Genomic DNA, 18,327 nt, shown 5'->3' on the forward strand with positions numbered 1-18,327 from the left:
GCCGGTGCTCAGACCATTCACCTCCCCGAAGATTGTGTGGCTACAGCCCACAGGACTCTTCTCTGATCCCCGATTGGGAGGTTAGGATTCAGTGAGTTTTAGCATCTGATGGAGAAGCTCTTATCCCGTCCGGCCACTGGAGAAATTATTTCAGATATATCAGTACCACCTGAACCACCAGAGCCTTCTTCCTCCCTCCCCTGCGGTCACTGAACCTCTGGTCACCCGCGTGCCTTGCGCCTTCCCTCCTAATTCGCAGGCACAGCAACCGCCGGACCCCTTCCTAACGAAAGAGAAGTTGGGTTTCGAGGGCCTGGCTGGGGCTTGAGATGAGCTGAGTGAGTGGGACAACAACGGCTTTTGGCGTCTGGAGGCTAGGTTCCCTTCGAGAACACCTTGGGAGAACCAACTCGTTGGGCTAGGGTGGCAGGCTTGCAGAGAAGGTTGCGGAAGGGACCCGGGCGCGCAAAGGTGCCAGGGCGACGCGCGAGTGTGAAAAGACAGTCCTGAGGGAACGGCCCCTGGAACAGCCGCGACACGTCGCAGTCAGTGGGCGACGCGGGGGAAGAGGTTCCTGGACTTTAGTCCTGGGGTGAGCGCCCCCTCCCGTCCTTCTCGCGGAAAGGTCCCCCTCCTCCGGCTCTGGGCCGAGGTAGAGCCTCTCCAGATGTTTGGGTCTCTGCGCCCTGCCTCTGTGGGACAGGGCACTCAGTAAAGCCGGTTCACCGACGGAATCCTTGTTGGGGGAGCAAGTGAGTATGAGAAAGGCCCGGGGCACCCTGGGCCTGGTCCCCTGCCTGGAGTCCTCACGGCCGCCAGAGACCACGGACCCTCCAGCTACGCCTCCCTAATCCCTCCCGGGACCACGCTGTTCCGCGGGATCGCCGGGGGAGTCGTAGCCCAGCCTTCCCTGGGAGCCGAGAGGACATGTGCGGAGGGCAGCTGCCCTTGCCCCCATCTCTCCCACCCCGCCACGCGGGTCTCAGGCGGAAGACCCGAGGTTCGAGAGGGAAGGAGAGGACAAGGGCAAGTGTGCTGGGACACCTGCGTGCCGCTGCCCCTAAGAGTGCTCGGGTTTCCTTGGGAGAAAAGTTATTTTTGGCAGAAAAGTTGAATGGTGTGACCTTTGGCAGAGGGGTGGTCACTGGTGCCCGAGTCCCCCTGGCTAGTTCACCCTAGAGAAAATCTTTAGGGAAGTTGCCCACCTCCTTTCCCACACTGGTAGCCTCGAGGGAAGATTGGGGACGCCTTAGCCTCTTCGCTACTTCCAATGCGAGCACCAACTGGAAAGTGTGGGTAAGAGGGGAAGACTGGCTAGGCCTGTCCACCCGTGGCCCTGTGCTTCAGTTTCCTTGTCTGCTGAAAGAGAATTTCCAAGAATTGTCTTCACAAGTTTGCTTGGAGCAGTTAATAGGATAATCCTTGAAACCATTTAGAGCTTAGGTGTCAAGTGCTTGTTGTTAACTTGTTGTTATTAGGACCACTTACAAGACTCCATCTTTCAGACACATCACTTAGCTCCTCCTTGAATCAGGTCTCCAGACCCTCCTAGAAAGCAAGGCACTTGCAAAGGTCTCAAGCTCCAGAGCAGGGTGTGTCTTTCCAGGCAGCACCTAGGCTAGCTGAGGGTCCTGAAACTGCATGAGTGTATGTACTCTGAGAGTTCTAGATGCTGGTGCAGGGGGCGGAGGGAGGAGAGCCCGGAGGCAGAGATGCCATTTATTTTTAAAAGCTCAAGAAAAATGAGAGGGAATCGAGTTTATTTCTGTGCAAAACTAAGCAGGAGAAACCCGATCGTCTTAATGTCACTCCCATGACTTGTTAAGACACTAACACTGCAGCCGGCCCAGATGTTGATTTATTTTTTTTACCATAATTCTGCGGTTACTTTGAATCCAGATGGTGGCCTTTTCATGGCCCAGGTGTGCAGGGCGGGAATGTGCAAGTGGGGGGTAAAAGTGAGCAACCCAGGACAGAGCAGTTTGGGGCAAAAGTCACACAAAGGCACATTCTTTCCAGGAAGGCATCAGAACCTTTTTAAAAAAATAATCATAGTTGTTTAAAATGCTGAATCCTCATTTAAATGCTGAATCACTTTTCATGCTGAATTCTCATTCTTGTTCTGAGAAAATTAATAACATCTTTGTCATCAAGTGACTGAGAATCCCACAATAACATGTTCTACTTGTCACCAACTTCCTGTCTGGGCATCAGGACAGCATTGCCTTTTTAGCCAAATATCTTCAATGAGGAAAATGCCTGAGAGTTTTCTAGGAACATTACCAAGTCCGGACCCCAAAATCATTTAAGAAAAAGAGAACCTCATTAGACAACAAAGAGAGTTCTTGGCGTTTGCCTCTGAACCTTCCAGTAGTTTTACAAACATCCAAAACAGCTGTGTAAGAAAAGAAACGAGAGAGAGAAAGGAAGAAAAAAATTACTTCAGGATGTAAGTTGATAAAATATAAATAGGACCAGGGAGATGAACTTGAAACCTGTCTTGCATTTTTGGCTTCTTTAGATCCAATTTAGACTCTGTGTGAGCCAACATGCAGGGCAAAAATATTCATCAATTCAAAACAAGTCAAGCAGGCTCTGCATGCTTTTGAACCTCAATAATAAATGGGCAGGCTTGAGAAATGTCTGCAGAGAAAAGAAACCCAAATTGGGTAAATTTCTATAGTTTTGTCTGTGCCACGTGATTGTAGAATAATGGGAAGAAGAAAGGGGGAAACCCCAAACACAATATTATCAGATGACGCATACAGAAAATCAGAAGGATGACCAGTTTTCTCTTGTCTGCAACTGACGACTGGCCCATGAAAGATCAGATTAGCCAGATGAGGATAATGTTCTTTGCCAGAACTGGGGAGAACTGCAGACAGCTCAAGGTCCTTGGCTTATGCCACAGCAAGGTCTTGCTCAGGGTTTAATGGAGGCATCTAGCTTTTGTGAACTCAAGGATGTATTCATTAAGCGTTATAAAAAAGTACACCCAGTATCTTAGTGAAAAGTGTTTTGCCTGAAATGTGCATATTCTAAGTCACAAAAACAAGCATATCACCCCAAAAGATTTGCTTATTTCCACTGAGAGAAGGGAGAACAATTGCCTGATGCACATATGCAATTCTCAATCACATTGCAGCCACTTTCACCTGTGAAAATGTGTTTCAAACCTGTGGGTACAAATTTCCTCTACATTTTGTGGCACTGCATTTAGTAAGCAAGAAATCCATAGTCAAATGCTTTGTATCATTCAAAGAACCTGCCAACTTTCTTAAACACACACACACAAACTGTTATAGACAAACAGAACTTCCTTTAAATGTGAAATATCATTTCATTGTATAAAGTTAAAAAAAATAAAGGAGCGGTAATCCAACTTCCGGATACTGTTCTGAATTTTTTCACCAGACCCTTTTAAAAGGGGATTAGCAGGGCTTTGGGAGCAAAATCCTTCTGTTTTATTCAATCTCTGATTTTATGTTATAATTACATGTTGTAAAGGCTCTGGAATTAGTATGCAGGCCCCGTCAGGACACGATGCAGGTGCTATTCTAATGGTTCAGCTTTTTAATTAAGAAAAGAGGTAAGAGAATCGAATCATAAAAACACTTTTGTGAGAGCTGAGAACATTGCAGCGACTGCATGAATAAAGCCTTTATACCTTCCTCTGACAGGTCAGCTACCAAGGCGCTGACTTACGACCTTTTCAGGGCCAGACAATAGTTAACAGCTTTCTCACCTTGTCCCCACCAAACCTATTCTAGCACAGATCTTAGAGAAATTGCCTTAAGTCTCTAGCCTTCTAAAAAAGATACTGCAATTAGAATAGATACATATCCATATCTCAGGGCCCAACCACTTATCTCTTGTTCTCCGCATTCCTTTTCATGAGTGGGGCACAAATATAGTAGTATATGAGGGTGGGGAGAGAATCTGCCCTAAAATATCCACACGGGGGAAGCAGGACCAAGGCCAAGGTGGACACCGCCCCCCTCCCCTCCATCTCTGGGAAAATAAAACAAGGAAAGTGCAGGAAAAGCAAGGTAGGGCCTCCAACCAGTTTTGGATGTCTTGGAAGTGGGCTCTCCTTTGAAGAAGCAATTTGGCCTGAACACTGTGGCCTTCCTCAATTCAGTTCAGTTCAGTTCAGTTCAGTCACTTGGCCTGGAGCAGTCCAAATTGGTTGAGTGTCTTAGTCCTTCCTAAGTTCCTTCAGCTCTCTAGTCACTTCCTAAGAATCCTCACCTTGGAGTAAGACTGTTCTTGCCTATGACACCCCTGGCAGTCCCACCAAAGTCACACTGGAGGCCCTTCAGCCTTAAGACACCTCACCATTGGGCCCGAAGCCATCAATCCCCCTGCGATTCTTCCATCCCAGGTTTTGCCAAAATTGGGGGCCCAGATCTGGACTCCTAGGGACTTCCCCACTCTGTCTTCCACAGGCCCCTGTAAAACTTCTATCCATCGCCTTTTCTTCCAGAACCCAGACAGTATGATTGGGAGACCTGGTCCAAGGCCAGAAACTCAGGCTCTGCCCTTCCTGAGGAGGCCAGGGCGCGCCTGGGCCCAGCTGAGAACAATGCGAGTATTAGGATATCAGCCGCCCTCGCAATGATCACGCGTTCAACGATTTTGTTTTCACGGCTGAGGGGGCTTTTTTCCAATGTAAATCAAGCGCTTTAGTTATTAAGGCCGAACACTAATCTCCAACAACCTTGACATAATGTGGCCGGGCGCGACGGCCCACTTCGCACCTGCAGTCTGAATAGGGCGCCTTGTCAATGGGGGACACGCTTGTTGCCCCGGCTTGCAAAAGAGGGGAGTGAATAAGTCAAGCTTTGTGAATGCCCATGCGCGCTCACCCTCCCGCCTTTGATCACGGAAAATGTCTTCTAATTTGTCCTTTTGCATTGTAACAACGTTTTCAAGGCCCTTTCTATTTTTCCAAACCACATTTTTATAAAGAACATAAATCGCCCCCCGAAAACAAAAGGGGCGCGTCCGGGCCAACTGGCGCCATCACGCTTCAGTGTTTCGCGGTTCTAGAAAGTTTGTTGCGTCTAGAAGCTACCCTCACTGCAAACGATGCGCTGGAAGTTCCCAATCATCTACAGCTCCAGATCCGGGCTTCTGGAAGGACAGTGGTAAGGGGTTACGCGAAGGGAATGTAGAGGGGACTCCCTTTGAGGGAGGGGAGACGCACCGGCCAGCGGCAGGCGATCCCAAGGGCCAAGGAGCTAAGATTCAAACGGTCAGGACACAGGGGTCAGTTGTGTCCTTTGAGGATGTTATGCCACTTCCTGGCCGCTCCTGAACTCAGCAGGCAATTCCCGGAAGTGGAAATGGGTGATCCACTTTTTCCTACGCAAAACCGATTCGCTCGCTCTCTCCTATCCCTTTTCTCCTATCCCTATTTCCGCAATCGGCAGTGGTCCTGCGTTCCCAACAGACCCTGGGAAGTTGGGGTGTGTCAGGAGAGACTTCCTGCCCGCAGACATTCCCCTAGATCTTCGGTTGTTATCCACAGCATTTTAGGAAACCTCCTTCCCCATCAAAACCCTACAAGAAAACAGAAAAGTAGTGCTATCTTATCCCGGGCCATGAAGCAATCTCTTTGCTGAATGTGGCTTTTATTCGGGTTTGCAATTCACTAAATCTCTCTCCGGGAATACACAGGCATTAATGACGTTGATGTCTCATTTGATGGGATATTAATTATCAAGTTGCAAATCAATGAGCAATCTCCGCCCCTCCTCCCCCACCTCCACTCCCAACACTGATTTGGATTTCCAAATGTTTTGGGGGACCCTTTGCCAGAAACCCTTTTATCCTAGAGTTTTAACCTCCCCCTCTCTTAGAAGATCAAATAATTTTTCTAAGACAGAGGCAAGCCAAGACTTCTTTTTCCTCTAGTTAGCTATTACTTCAGCGCAGGCTCCGCGGAGTAAGAAAACTAACATCACCCACTAATACAGTTTAAAACACTTTGATGTCTTGCCAAGAAACACACTTCCTTCAAGAGAGAAGTCAACATTTGTTTTTCACATTAAATGGCGTTTAGTCGCCAGTGGAAAAAAATAATTCTAAGGACCACTTTTTAATTCGATGGATAACAACCGCAGGGGTCTAAAAGAAAATAACGACGATAGCTATAGACACAAATAACTAAATTACCAAAACGTTAGTATATCTCCCGGCTTCATTAATATGTAACAGACTCCCCAGTTAATCTCCAAAAGCTAGTGTTCCCCCTGTAAAATGGCACTCTGGGACGAATTGTACATGAGATCAATCACTGCTAATGCAGGAAGGTTTACTGCAGGAAAGAAAAAAAGCTATTTACACCTTCAAATAGAAGCTTTTCAGATTTAAGAGTAAGAGCCATACATCACCCAGAATAAATGATTATGAATTGGTAAACGCGCCCTCCAGCGATTAGCTATTCGAAGCTATTTATCATTTCTTGGGTAGAGATGGTGGTGGAGTTCCCTCCCCACCCCGCTTCTTCTCCTTTGCCTTCTTTTTAAAATCATCTGACTGTTTGGAAAGAAAAGCTTGACAAGCCGAGTAGAAGGAAGGGGAAAAAATAACGCCACGGGAAAGTTTGTTTTTGCATATACTTGAAGTCATCAAAACATGGCGGTGCAGATAGAAACGGGGTCAAGGATGGAGCGCTTAACAGGAAACAATGCATCCCTTTCATTGTTTCATTTGTTATTAGAAGAGTGTTTGCCCGTTGCAGTTGACACATCAGCAGGTATTTTTTTCCCTCTGCCCCTTCTCTTTATTGATCCCCTCCCCGATTATATTTCCCTCCTTCATCCAGTCCCTGAATTCAGAGAGTTTATCATCAGTACAATTCATTCTTAGGAACTTTCTGTGTGTATGTGAGCACGCAGGAGCTGCCCGTCTGCTCTGGCTCGGATGTGTGTGGCAATGTGCTTGCTCAAGACCATCACCCGGAGGCCCACCGAGTCACAGTCGTCCAGGGAGACTGTGCTCGCGTCAAGGCATGGGCTTAGGGATTCCTGGGGACCCCGCTTGCTGTTTGCAACACGAAAGCATATGCAGCCCCTAAACATTTCAAGAGAGACAAAGGCTGGAACCGAGGACTGACTTAACCCTGGTGAAAACTAACCCACAGCCCACCTCCTTGGCCCTGTCCAGCTCTGGAGCCAAAGAGGGGTACCGAGACCCGACTAGGGCCAGGGACTAACAGATTTAGGCCTCAGCCTTGGCTGCACTTGGGATCGCTGGTGGGGGCGACTTCTGGCGTTAAAGTGAGAATTCTCTCCAAAGCCAGGTAGAAGGCGACCCAGGGCGCTGAAAGGGTAGGGTAGGGGGATAATTGCTGGCCTGTCCATCAGTGACGTCAACCTGTGGGATGTTTGGCGGAGGAGCGTCCCGACGTCCTCTTCTTTTCTTGAAGGTGGAAGGAACCTTAGGCACGTGCTCTGTATAGTAGGGGGAGGGGCAGAGCACAAGTTCGTCAGCAGAGAGTTCGCGAGTCCAGGTCACTAGACCGGGGCCTCACTTGCCCACTCCTCTCAAGTACTGTGCCACATTCGGCGACGGTCCACGTGTGGCAACTGGGCAGCACTCTGTGGGCCTCCTTCAAGAACCCTTGTACCTGTGCATCCACCTGAGTGTGTTGAGCCATCCAACAGGGAGGCGTGGTGGAAATTTTGGAGGCCGGTTACATTTCCCAATTGAAAAAGAGGGCTAGGCACAATTCTTATATGCTTTCAGTGCCCCGAATTCGGATTTGAGTTGTGTCAAGGTCTTTTTTTTTTTTTTCTTCAAGTTGAAGGTTTAATAGGACTGGGAGGGAAACTGTGGCTGTAAGTCCGTCATGGCAGGTAACACTGCCTAAGGGATCTTCCAAGCAAAACAAGCAAATATGCAACAGGCCTTGCAGAGAGTCTCAAGGTTGCAGAATAAACCCATGGCATTCCCCACACAGGTAGGTAAAAGACCTGTTTCAGGCTTGCTTTTATCATTGACTTTTAAAGCTAAAGCATTTGCAAAACATTTTACCTATAAAGACAAAAGGAAGGCAGATCCCACCTCCCCCGCCAAAGTTGATAAGAATAGTTGGAGGCTGACTCTTAAGTATCTAACTGTGCATTCCAGATTTAAAACATAATATGAAGTTATTATGAAATAAATTGATGTCTGGGAAATGGGAGCAGAAATTAAACATTTCCTGGTTAATTTCAATTTTTATTTCCTGTTCTAGTATGTAAACTTTCCTCCTCCTTTCCCCCATAGAATCTTCTCCCATTCTGATAACTCATGACAGGCTGGTATAGAAAATCTGCTTGAAGGATCAGCTCAGACAGTACTGACCTTCAGGGAATGGATTTTTCTTTAGTTTTCAAAGCTGGCACAGTCCTGTGCTTAGGAAAAGAGAAATGGAGTGAAGGAATGAGCTCAGAAGTTTGAAAGAGGAAACAGACATTCCTTTTGTTTCTCTCTCCCCCCAAACCTTTAATACTTTGCACTTAACCTTGACTCCAGGAAGGAGAGGGGGGGAAAAAAAAAAAACAACTTGATAATAAACCCTGTGAAATAAGCACATTGTCATCATAAAGGTTTAATTTTTCAACTCCAGCAAAGAATATTATTCATTTACTTTCTATTGTTCTCTAAGCTTTTATTCTTAATTTAAAAATTTAATGCCATTATTTTCTTCTGTACAGCCCATTTTTGAAATAAAGGATATGTTTTCAATAGTGAAAGTCTCTGAAGGTCTATAATATTATTTATCTGAATTTTGTAGCTCTGAGGGCTGTATATGCAATGTAATTGCTTTAACATGTTTTCATAAATTACATTCAGAAATGTGTCATAGTAAATTACCTTTGTAATAAAATGTAAAAAATGCAAATGGCTGTTGTCTTTATTACGTTTTAAACCATTGGTTTATCTGCACTATTTCACTTGTCACTTGCACAATATGTTGGCTAAAGGGGCGGCACAGTTTGATAACAGAGAGCTGGGTCCTGTGTGTAATCTTGCAGGCACGTACAGTTTGGGTCATTTCCTCATCTCCCGCAGAAAAGACATTATCTGGCTCATATTTACATACTTTTCAATATTTGTCAAACAATCATAAATTATAAATTAATGAAATGTTCGACAGTCTTCAGAGATCAGACTAATGAAGACATTTACCTTTTTGGTGATTCTGAGTCTCATCTTTGTAAGTTTAATGACATTTCAATGCTCATGCTTTATTAGGCTTTATTAGATTTGTCTTTCACTCCCGCTGTCATTCAGATGTCTCTGCTGAAACATCACCTGCTTCAGGTAGAACAAATAGACTTCAACCAAGAAACCTCCAAAATAGGGACTCTGTCACCTTAGTTTTAAGAATTAATGTGAGTTGGGTCTAAAGACCACTGGAAATTTTTACCCTTCTTAACTGTTTTAATGAGACTGATGTAACACTTATTCACTAGAAAGCAATAACATGGATACTCAGAAAGATGTAGGGCTGAGATAGACTGTAGTTTCAAAGTGATTTACAGCAGCAATATTAAGAATGAGGGAGATCAACTCTGATCCTGATTTCACAGGAATGGGGGGGGGGATGTTTTAAATTTTTCTTTGGATTCAAGATGGATGCATAGTTCCTAAACCATTTCTTGAGTCCAAAGGAAGGGGACTCATTTAGAACTCAGCCTAAATCTTGGCATCATCTCACTCAGCTTTGGTCTTAGGCAAGCAAAGAGCTCCTCTTTTCAAATGTCATCACCCATGGGAGCTGAATTAACCTTGTGTCCTCAGAGGGAACCCTAGGTGTGTGCCTGCTCAGTTCAGGACAGCTTGAAAGGGATGGTGTAAGTGCCATGTGTCTGTGAAGTTGACACATTTCCCTGGAAAACGTTGGCTCTCAATGCTCTCATTATGATTGATGGCCATGAGGCTTTTTAATAAAATTATAGGTGATGAATTTAGTTCAATCCAGAGAGGTCAAACGATCAGCCTTAAGATTCAAATAGTAAATCACAGGAAACAAATGCACATCGTCATCACCATCCCCAACCAGCAGGCCACCAGGATGGAAGTGAGCAGGGGCTTTGGCGCCATCTTACTCCAAACAAAGGGCAAGGAACCGAGGAAGTCAAAATGTCAATGTCTCTGTCATCAGGTTGTGTAATTTTATTAGCCCTCTTGCAAATTTTATCAACCCGTGTTATACACACTTCCCCGCTGGGCCACCAGACGCCTTGCTTTTCTTAGGCTTACCCATGAGGACATACATCCTTCAGGACACAGAGGTGTTTGTGGAGCTGAGATGAGGCTCCTGAAAGGAGGGGGAGCTCATAGTCACTCTGAATCATCTTTAAGTAGAAAGAGATTGTGTGTGTGTGTGTGTGTGTGTGTGTGAGTGTGTGTGTGTGTGTGTGACAGAGAGAGAGAGAGCGGGGAATCTGAAAGAGTTTAAAGGACGCCGCCGGGCCTTTATAGGGATCCACAGCGTACCCGTCAGCCAACTCGGCTTGGAGCGAAGCGCGAGGCGTTCGCTGGGTGGAGAGCAGGAGGGGGACTCCAATTCTCTCTCGGAGCAGGGACTTAGGAGTTTAGCCTTTGCCCCTTTATAAAATATACATCAGGAATAAAACGGCAGCCCATTAAAGGCCACCATCAGTACCTATAAAAACGTTGGGAGCGGCTTCAAAATATTTCCAAACACTACTTTTTTAATACACAACGGAGAGTTATTAAGCGGCTTCTTGGTGAAGCGAGCATGGCTTCCGCAATCATCAAAAATTGATATGTACCGCTAGTAAAGTAATTATGCGCCATCCTGAGGATAAGGGAGCAGGCAATTGTTAATCCACTTGCACACCCGTTGACTTGCAGCATCAAGCTGCAAATAGCTTAATTAAGTCATACACGTGGACTATAACCATATTGTTCCGTTGCATTATGCACACTATATCTCAATTTATTGGGACAATTAATGCGAGAGCTCCACTTCGGGTGGGAAAGTCATCCACCCTGCGCCCAAGTTCCTTTCTATGTATACTTGCCTGACCCAGAAAGCCGAGAACAGGGAGAATTGAGAGAGAGGGGGAGAAAGAGAGAGAGAGACAGGAAAAAAGAAAGAGAGGGATATTTCGGGTAGGGAGTGGGGGTGAAATATGTCATGAGTAAACGTTGGCCCAGTGGCGTTGTCTGAATGGAGTGCCCTAAAAGCTGAGGTTAAGCGATTGCCTTGGACAGACCATACAGTTCATCACGTCAGAGCTGGACAGGTTTATTTAATTGGGCTGAGTCTCTAGTAGTTTAATTATAATTGTAAAGCGCAAAGCAGAGGCTGTTCATCAATCATATGAAATCTTCAGCCCAGAGGTCAGAGGTGTGCTAGGACAGTTATGTAAATCGGCTCCACCCCACCCCCACAAATGTCTATTGGCCACAGGCAGTTTGTTTTTCTGAGTGAAAACTACAGAAATCTTTAGAAGTAAACCAATAGACTCCCCCCATTTCGGAGCAACCTAGGCACAGAAGTCAGTCCTGGAATCCCCCTCACTCACTTCTTGAGGGTGTAAATATTCGAGGTGATATGCGACCAGGAACACTGTCACCCGCCTGAGAAAGAACCTGGGCAGCAGCAAGGAGAGGAGAGGAGGGAGCGGACCCCGCCCTAAAATCAGGGATGCTTGACTCATCTTCCCCTGCAGGAGCGAGAATCCGAGGCCTCAGTTGGACTTTGTTGTACCCCCTTCTCTTGAGGTACCCCCTTCTCTTGAGGTACTTCCTTCTCTTTGGGTACCTCTTTCTCTTGAGGGCCGGTGGGAGTGCTCTAATTTAGGTCTGAAGTGCAAGATGCCCAAAGTAGGGAAAACATTGACGGAACTCTGGTTCTCATTGCCTCTTTAGACCAGGTGGGGACCAGGAATCACCTTTCTCAACTTCCAGCACCACAAAGGAGTGGAGAACTCCAAGTGGAGGTAAAGGGGCTTGTCGTCTATGTGTCCCTTAAAGCTGGTTGATGTGAACCAGCCTCAGGTCTTGTGGATTTTTAGTTCGGTTTGTCCCACAAGATGGGGACATTGATTATGATAGTTATTTCAGAGATGAGGTCTGGATTCCGATCTGCTGCTTTCCTCCAGGGTCCTGGAGCAGTTGGGGGCTACAACTTTCATTCCCGAGGGCCCAGCCCCCTCCTCTCCACCCTCTTGCCCTCAGGTCTGCGGGGGCCCACTGCAGAGGTTTCCTCCCTCTGCAAAAAAAAAAAAAAAAAAAAGAAAGAAAGAAAGAAAAAAAAAAAGGCATTCCCTGCAAAAAACATTTCCAAGGGAAGCTCCGAGGTGTTAACCTGGAGTGAGCGGGTGCGTGGCCTGAGCCTCTCAGCTGCCCCCACATCTTTCCACCAGTTCCCCTTTCCCATTTGTTTCCCTTCACTTCCAAAAGAAAAGCGAATGCCTCGTCTTTTTCAATCCATGCTGTAGGCTTTCTCTGGAGTCTGGGCACTGTTGAGAGACCAGGTTGGGGGACACTCCAGGTCTTCCCAGAGGCACGTGGGTTCCCTGGCTTTCCGCAGGGAAAGGAGGGGGACAGCCAGGCAGCCACTAGGACTAGGTCGACCCGGGAGGGGACAGCCAGTCCAACCCCAGGATTGTCGAGGTTTCCGTCGATTTCCAGGGACCTGATCCTAAATCTCCAGAGCCAGGAGAGGGAGAATGTGGGTCCGAAGACCCGCTTGTTGGGAGCCTATGCTTCAGGGTACTGTCCCCACAAAGCCTACCTCAGCATTTATAGCAAAAACAGCAGAAGTAACCCTGCAACAGGGCAGTAAATATTTACTGTGCTCCTTCTCTACGTGCTTTGCACTCTCAGTCCTATTTAAAACGAACGAACGAAAACCCGGGTTTGAAACAGAGTCTACTTTTATGCCCATTTTAGAGATGAGGAAACAGAAGTGAAAGTTGCTTAGCCCTGTCCGACTTTTTGCGACCCCATGGACTATACAGTCCATGAAATTCTCCAGGCCAGAATACTGGAGTGGGTAGCCTTTCCCTTCTTCAGGGTGTCTTCCCAAACCAGGGATCGAACCCAGGTCTGCCCCGTTGTAGGCCGATTCTTTACCAGCTGAGCCACAAGGAAACAGAGGACTGAGACTTTATTCAGGGACCCTTACGAAGTGGCACAGCAGGTACTAGGAGCGGGGGCGGCGGGGGTGGGGTGGGGGGCGGTCCCTGAAGGACCCAGGGTTCTCCTTTCCTGGGCTGCATCTCCTCTTTGGCTTGGGTAGGTGGGGCACGTCACGGGGTTCCTCCCCTGTCTCTGCCCCCGCAGGATCTCCAGTGCTAGTCCAGTCGAATCTCCAGTTCTAATCCTTGTTCCTCTGGATCGTTGTGTCCACTTTTCCAGCCATGCCCCTAACCGTCTGCTATGTGTATGTGGGCGGGCGGGGGCGGGGGGGTAGTGTCTTCTGGGTTTAGCCTAGAAGAGGAGGCGCCCAATTCGCCAACTCCTTCTGAAGACCCGCCCCCTTCACACCCACCTCAGCCTGGAGAGTCTCAGTGATTCTAGGACAGAGTTCCGGAGGCCTTCCTGGAGGCGGTGGTCAAACCGGCAAACCAAATTAAATCCTGTGAAGGCCGGGTCTGAGGAATGGGATCCTGGGTGCTTTCCGATCCTGCCTTACATCTTGAGAGGAGGGGCACAGGTATTAAGTCCTGTCATCCGTTTTCACTGTCCCCTCCCCAAGTTCTCTGCTTAGCCAACATCAGACTTCAAGAACAAGGTTTAAATAGGATACATGTTAATTTCACAACTCCCCTTCCAAGTCGGAATGAAGACACAGTGGCCACTCCAGTCTGTTCCTCTTTGATATTATAGGAGCCCCTAAGGATATTATAGGAGTTCCTAAGGATATTATAGGAGACCCTTAAGAAATTTACATGGGACTCTAACGCTGTTCAGGCTGGGATTGTATGGGAGGGACCCATGAGGGTAAAAAACTGAGTAAGCCGAGCTCTTCTGATTTTCCGCGGTTGCGGATGGGGGAGGGGGCGCGGTCCGGCAGGGTGGGATGAACACATTTCTCCTTATATTCAAAGGCCTTAGCTGTCAAAGGCCGCAGCATTTGAACTAAGAACCTGACGATGGGTCACAAACAGCGGGCCTACCGCCTTCAGAGTTAGCTTCTCTCCAGGCTGCGTGCGCTGCAAAGTTTAACTCTATTATCAAAGGGGAAATTGCAAAGTGACTTCTGCAAATCCCTAGACGGGGTCTCGCCAGCAGCTCTGGGGTGGATAGTGGGGTGGGGGACCACAAGTGAGGTGAAAAAAAGAGCGGGGGAAATCAATTGAAAAAAAAAAATAAAGATACATGCGGGATTAAATAAACTAAGAAGCTCAGCCAGCGGAACTCCAGATCTTGGTTTTGAAACCGAGTCTATCTACCTTTGGCCATCTGGCTGTTTTAAGCTCTGCCCCATGCTGTATGATTTTAGCTGAAAATCTCTTCCGTTGCAGCTTCGCTTTTATTGAATTCATCAAAAGCAAACTTTCCCTGAGGTTTTTTTTTTTTTTTTTAAGAAGGCTAAAATAATACGCCGACCACTGTGACATTCTCCGCGCCCAGGCCATTTTTCATAACGCCGCGGATCGGCTTTTGTGCCTCTGAGGCGACTAAACAGATGAATAACGAGCAAAGTCTCCCGAAAGTAAGCTAGCAGCTTTTCTCAGCTCGAAAAAAGTTAACTGAAATGAGAGGTGCATGTAAAAACCCACACCCAAAGATGGGGGCCACACTTTTATTACTCTGAATGACAACGACGTCTTTTTAAAAGCAACTAACCCCCACACCCGCGCGGGCGCGCGCGCGCGCACACACACACACACACTCACACACACACTAGCACATTTGCGCACACAAACCACACAAACTTTAAGCCTTGTGAAGCTGCCCAGGTGGTGTTTAGGAAATTTGGGTAAAGAAAGAATGAAGGAAGAAGTACTTGAGGCAGATCCTAACTGGCAAGATGTGAGAAGGGTAAAACTCGGTTTTATTTAGTTTTTTATTTATTTATTTATTTATTTTTTACATTGTAGCTAGTTTGAAAGTTGGTTTCTGGCAAGAGGAAAGAAAAGGCTGCAACATTAAAAGAAGAATCAAAGTGTTAAAAGGAAGCCCAAAATGTAGTATTGTGGCAGGTCGGGGTAAGTTACTTTTTTTTTTTCCTCTCCTATGTTCTCTTTGGTTTTGGATAGCAGTAAAAATGCACTTCGGGGAGAATTTTTCCTGTTGTTTCTAGGGAAAAGAAACTAACTCCAGGCTCTCTCCTGGGATGGCTGCCTCCTGCTACTTTGCTCTGTTTTTGCGGATGTTTTACAGGGAGGCGTTTTCTTCCCGAGCCCTGTCATCACGGTCCCAGAGGCCCCGGAGCCCAGAGTGTCAAGGGTTTGGAGAGCCGCTAGGGCCGCAGAGGCAACAAGTCCTGGCCTCTAGCCCCGGGCGAGCGCCGCGCCGCTCCGCAGCTGAGCCAGGGGCTCGCTTCGCAGAAATGAATTTTGCACGTGTAAACTATTTGCCTGTGGACGCGCACAGCTGAGACCCTCCGGTTTATCAGGGGAAAAAACTCTCCCCTTAAATGGAGGGTTTCGGAAAAAGTCAGCCATTGGTTCTCGCCCAGATGATTATTGATGCAAAGTGAACCCTACGGGTTGGAGCGCGGGCGCGTTTCTTTAACCCTAAAAGTCTCCCACTTCCGAATTGCTTACGCTGACTTCCACTCGAAATCGCTTGTATCTTTTTTTTTTTCCCAGGGGTGAGAAAAATAACTAGGAGTGATCTGTGGGAGATGGTGTAGACATGTATTAGTGTGAGAGACACATCTCACTGGAAAGCGATACCCCATGTTCGCTGAATTGTAGAAAAGTGGCCCCAAAGAAACTGGAAAGGCGGCTCCCAGCGCGCGCACACACATTTCCACAGATATGTGTTGGAGATGCGTACTTATATGCACTTTACTGTCGCGAACCCGCGGCTCTGGGATTCGGTTTTGTGGTTTGAATAATATTGTTGGTCTGCTGTGTATTTCATGACACGAATATTTAGGCATCCATGCTGAGTGGTCGTTCATTGACGCACTAAACAGTAACCCGCAAGCGTATTCCATGAGCCAGATTTTAATCAGTTTTAGTTCTCCCCTACTTAGCAGAGTGGAAGAACGCGAGCTGCCCCAAAGGTTGGGCAGAGCCGATCCAGTTGTTGGCAAGCAAATCTTTGCCAGTTATTGCTGAGGAAGCCCAGAGAAACTGACTTAGGAAGCCGGAGAGAAGTTGACAAGAGAGCTGATCGCGGATCGGAGGCGATTTTGTTCATTAGCAGGCGCGACTCCTGCGCTTGGGTCTGGCGGGGCGAGCATATAAAATGCAACTTTTGCCCCATTGGTTCGCTAGGTGAATTAGCGCATACTGGGACTGAACAGTCCTTGACCTTTGCCTTTATGTTTGCGCAAATGTTTGCCTAAAACACAATCGGCCTTGACAAGGGAGCATGCTACCGTGTGACACTGCCTATTCACCAGATAGATGTTCCCTGCCACACACGACCCAGAGCAGCCTTTTAAATAGCTTAGGTATTTGTGCAAACCGTATAAATTAATGTCGGATGATTGCTAGTTGCTAGTTAAATAGAAGACAGTTCGGGTGTGGGATACACATCTCTCTGGTCTTTTTTTTTCTACCCGCCCCCCCCCCCTTCAAGTAGTCAACAAGATAATCAGAAAACAAAACTGGTAGTGTAGGAAAGTTTATATTTGAGGGAGTCAAGAAATTCTTGTTTGATTATACCCATGACACAAGACTGTAGTTCTCCTACAAATGACTTTTCCACAAAGATGGGGAGTGGATGAAGGAAGAGAGAGGAACAGTGGGGAGAACTGGGGGACTAATGCCTAGGACAATTGGTAATGGGGAGGTTTAGGAAACAAACCCGAAGATCCTGGAGGATTTATTGTTCCTGGAGGAGCCATGAGAGTGAAGACGCTCTCCGGGGCCCCAGGAACCCTGTGGGACTGGGGGAAGTTCTCTCTCGACTTTTGAGCTTTATGGTTCTGAATACTTCCTCCAATAAAACTAAATACTTTAGCAGGTGGAGAAAACCATCTTGTGAAAATCTAAAATTGGTTCAAACCCTCTTTTTAACTAGTACTTTGTAGATCCGAAATGATTTAGAGGGCTGGGCTGCCTTTCCCTGAACTTTGACATAGGGGAAAAAAATGAACTTCCCTTGGCTTTGTTTCCTAGCTGGCTTCAGAATTTTCCACATTCCTTTCTTTGCCATCAAGATGGCAACACATCACAAATTTCCAGGGCTTAATTTCTGTGGCAGGTAGAACTGTAGTAACAGAGAGGACAAATTAAAAAGAACTGGGGTATTTGAAGTACTCCCTTTAGGGAGTGTCATTCCTTTGGGTGAGTGGAGTGTTTATTTTGTTCCAAAAGGATGGTGTTGACCAGAGAAGCACAAACTCAAGCCACAATCTGCGGATGCAGATTTAAATGTCCCAAGAGCCTCTATAGTTTCTCCAAACACTGGCCAGGTCTCTTTCAGGTTTCCTTTAACCTTATGCAGGTGGACAGGAGGGTGGGTCAGCAGTTCTCCTTGGAAGCCCTTCTCTAGTTCTATGGGCTGAATTTACTTTTTCACTCGTGGGGGTTATGGGTCAGAGCTGGGGGAAGTTTCTTTAACAAAACCTTTGTCCCCCAGATAATTTTGGTGTAGCACAAAAGCAGTAGAAAGGTAACAACAACAAGCCCAGAATGCAAAAGAAAAAGATAAATTTGAGAACAAGTAACTTGCAGAGAATTGGAATCAGGAAGGGCTCAAAAGAAGAATGAACCTAAGGGATATAGAAAAAAATTAAGGACACAACCTCTATTTTTCAGTAATTCCTCCTTAAGAATTTCTTCATTTACATGTAAGATTCGTTAGTTTATCCTTGTTATTTAATTAATAATGTGGTAGGTATAAATAATTTCAAAACAGTCTGTAAGTTTCACAGAAAACAATGTGAATGATAGCCTGTGTATTTTGTCTTTAGGTTTAGGAATGTAGGAAATTGAATATACACAGAAATAAGACTTAAGTTCTCAGAGAATATTTTCTTATTTTCCTAAACTTATAATCATTTAAACTATTTTTAAAAATTGTTTCATTTAAAAGTAAAATGACTCTAGGTATTTCCTTTTCCCTCCTTGCCCCTTGTCACCATTCCCCAATCTTTTAGAGAATTTAGAAATTAAAGCAGTAGAATGCACATTTTAGGGCTCAGTCCTTTGAGATATTCTA

The sequence above is a fragment of the Bos mutus genome, chromosome 1 (assembly GCF_027580195.1).
Source record: "Bos mutus isolate GX-2022 chromosome 1, NWIPB_WYAK_1.1, whole genome shotgun sequence".
Taxonomy (NCBI): Eukaryota; Metazoa; Chordata; class Mammalia; order Artiodactyla; family Bovidae; genus Bos; species Bos mutus.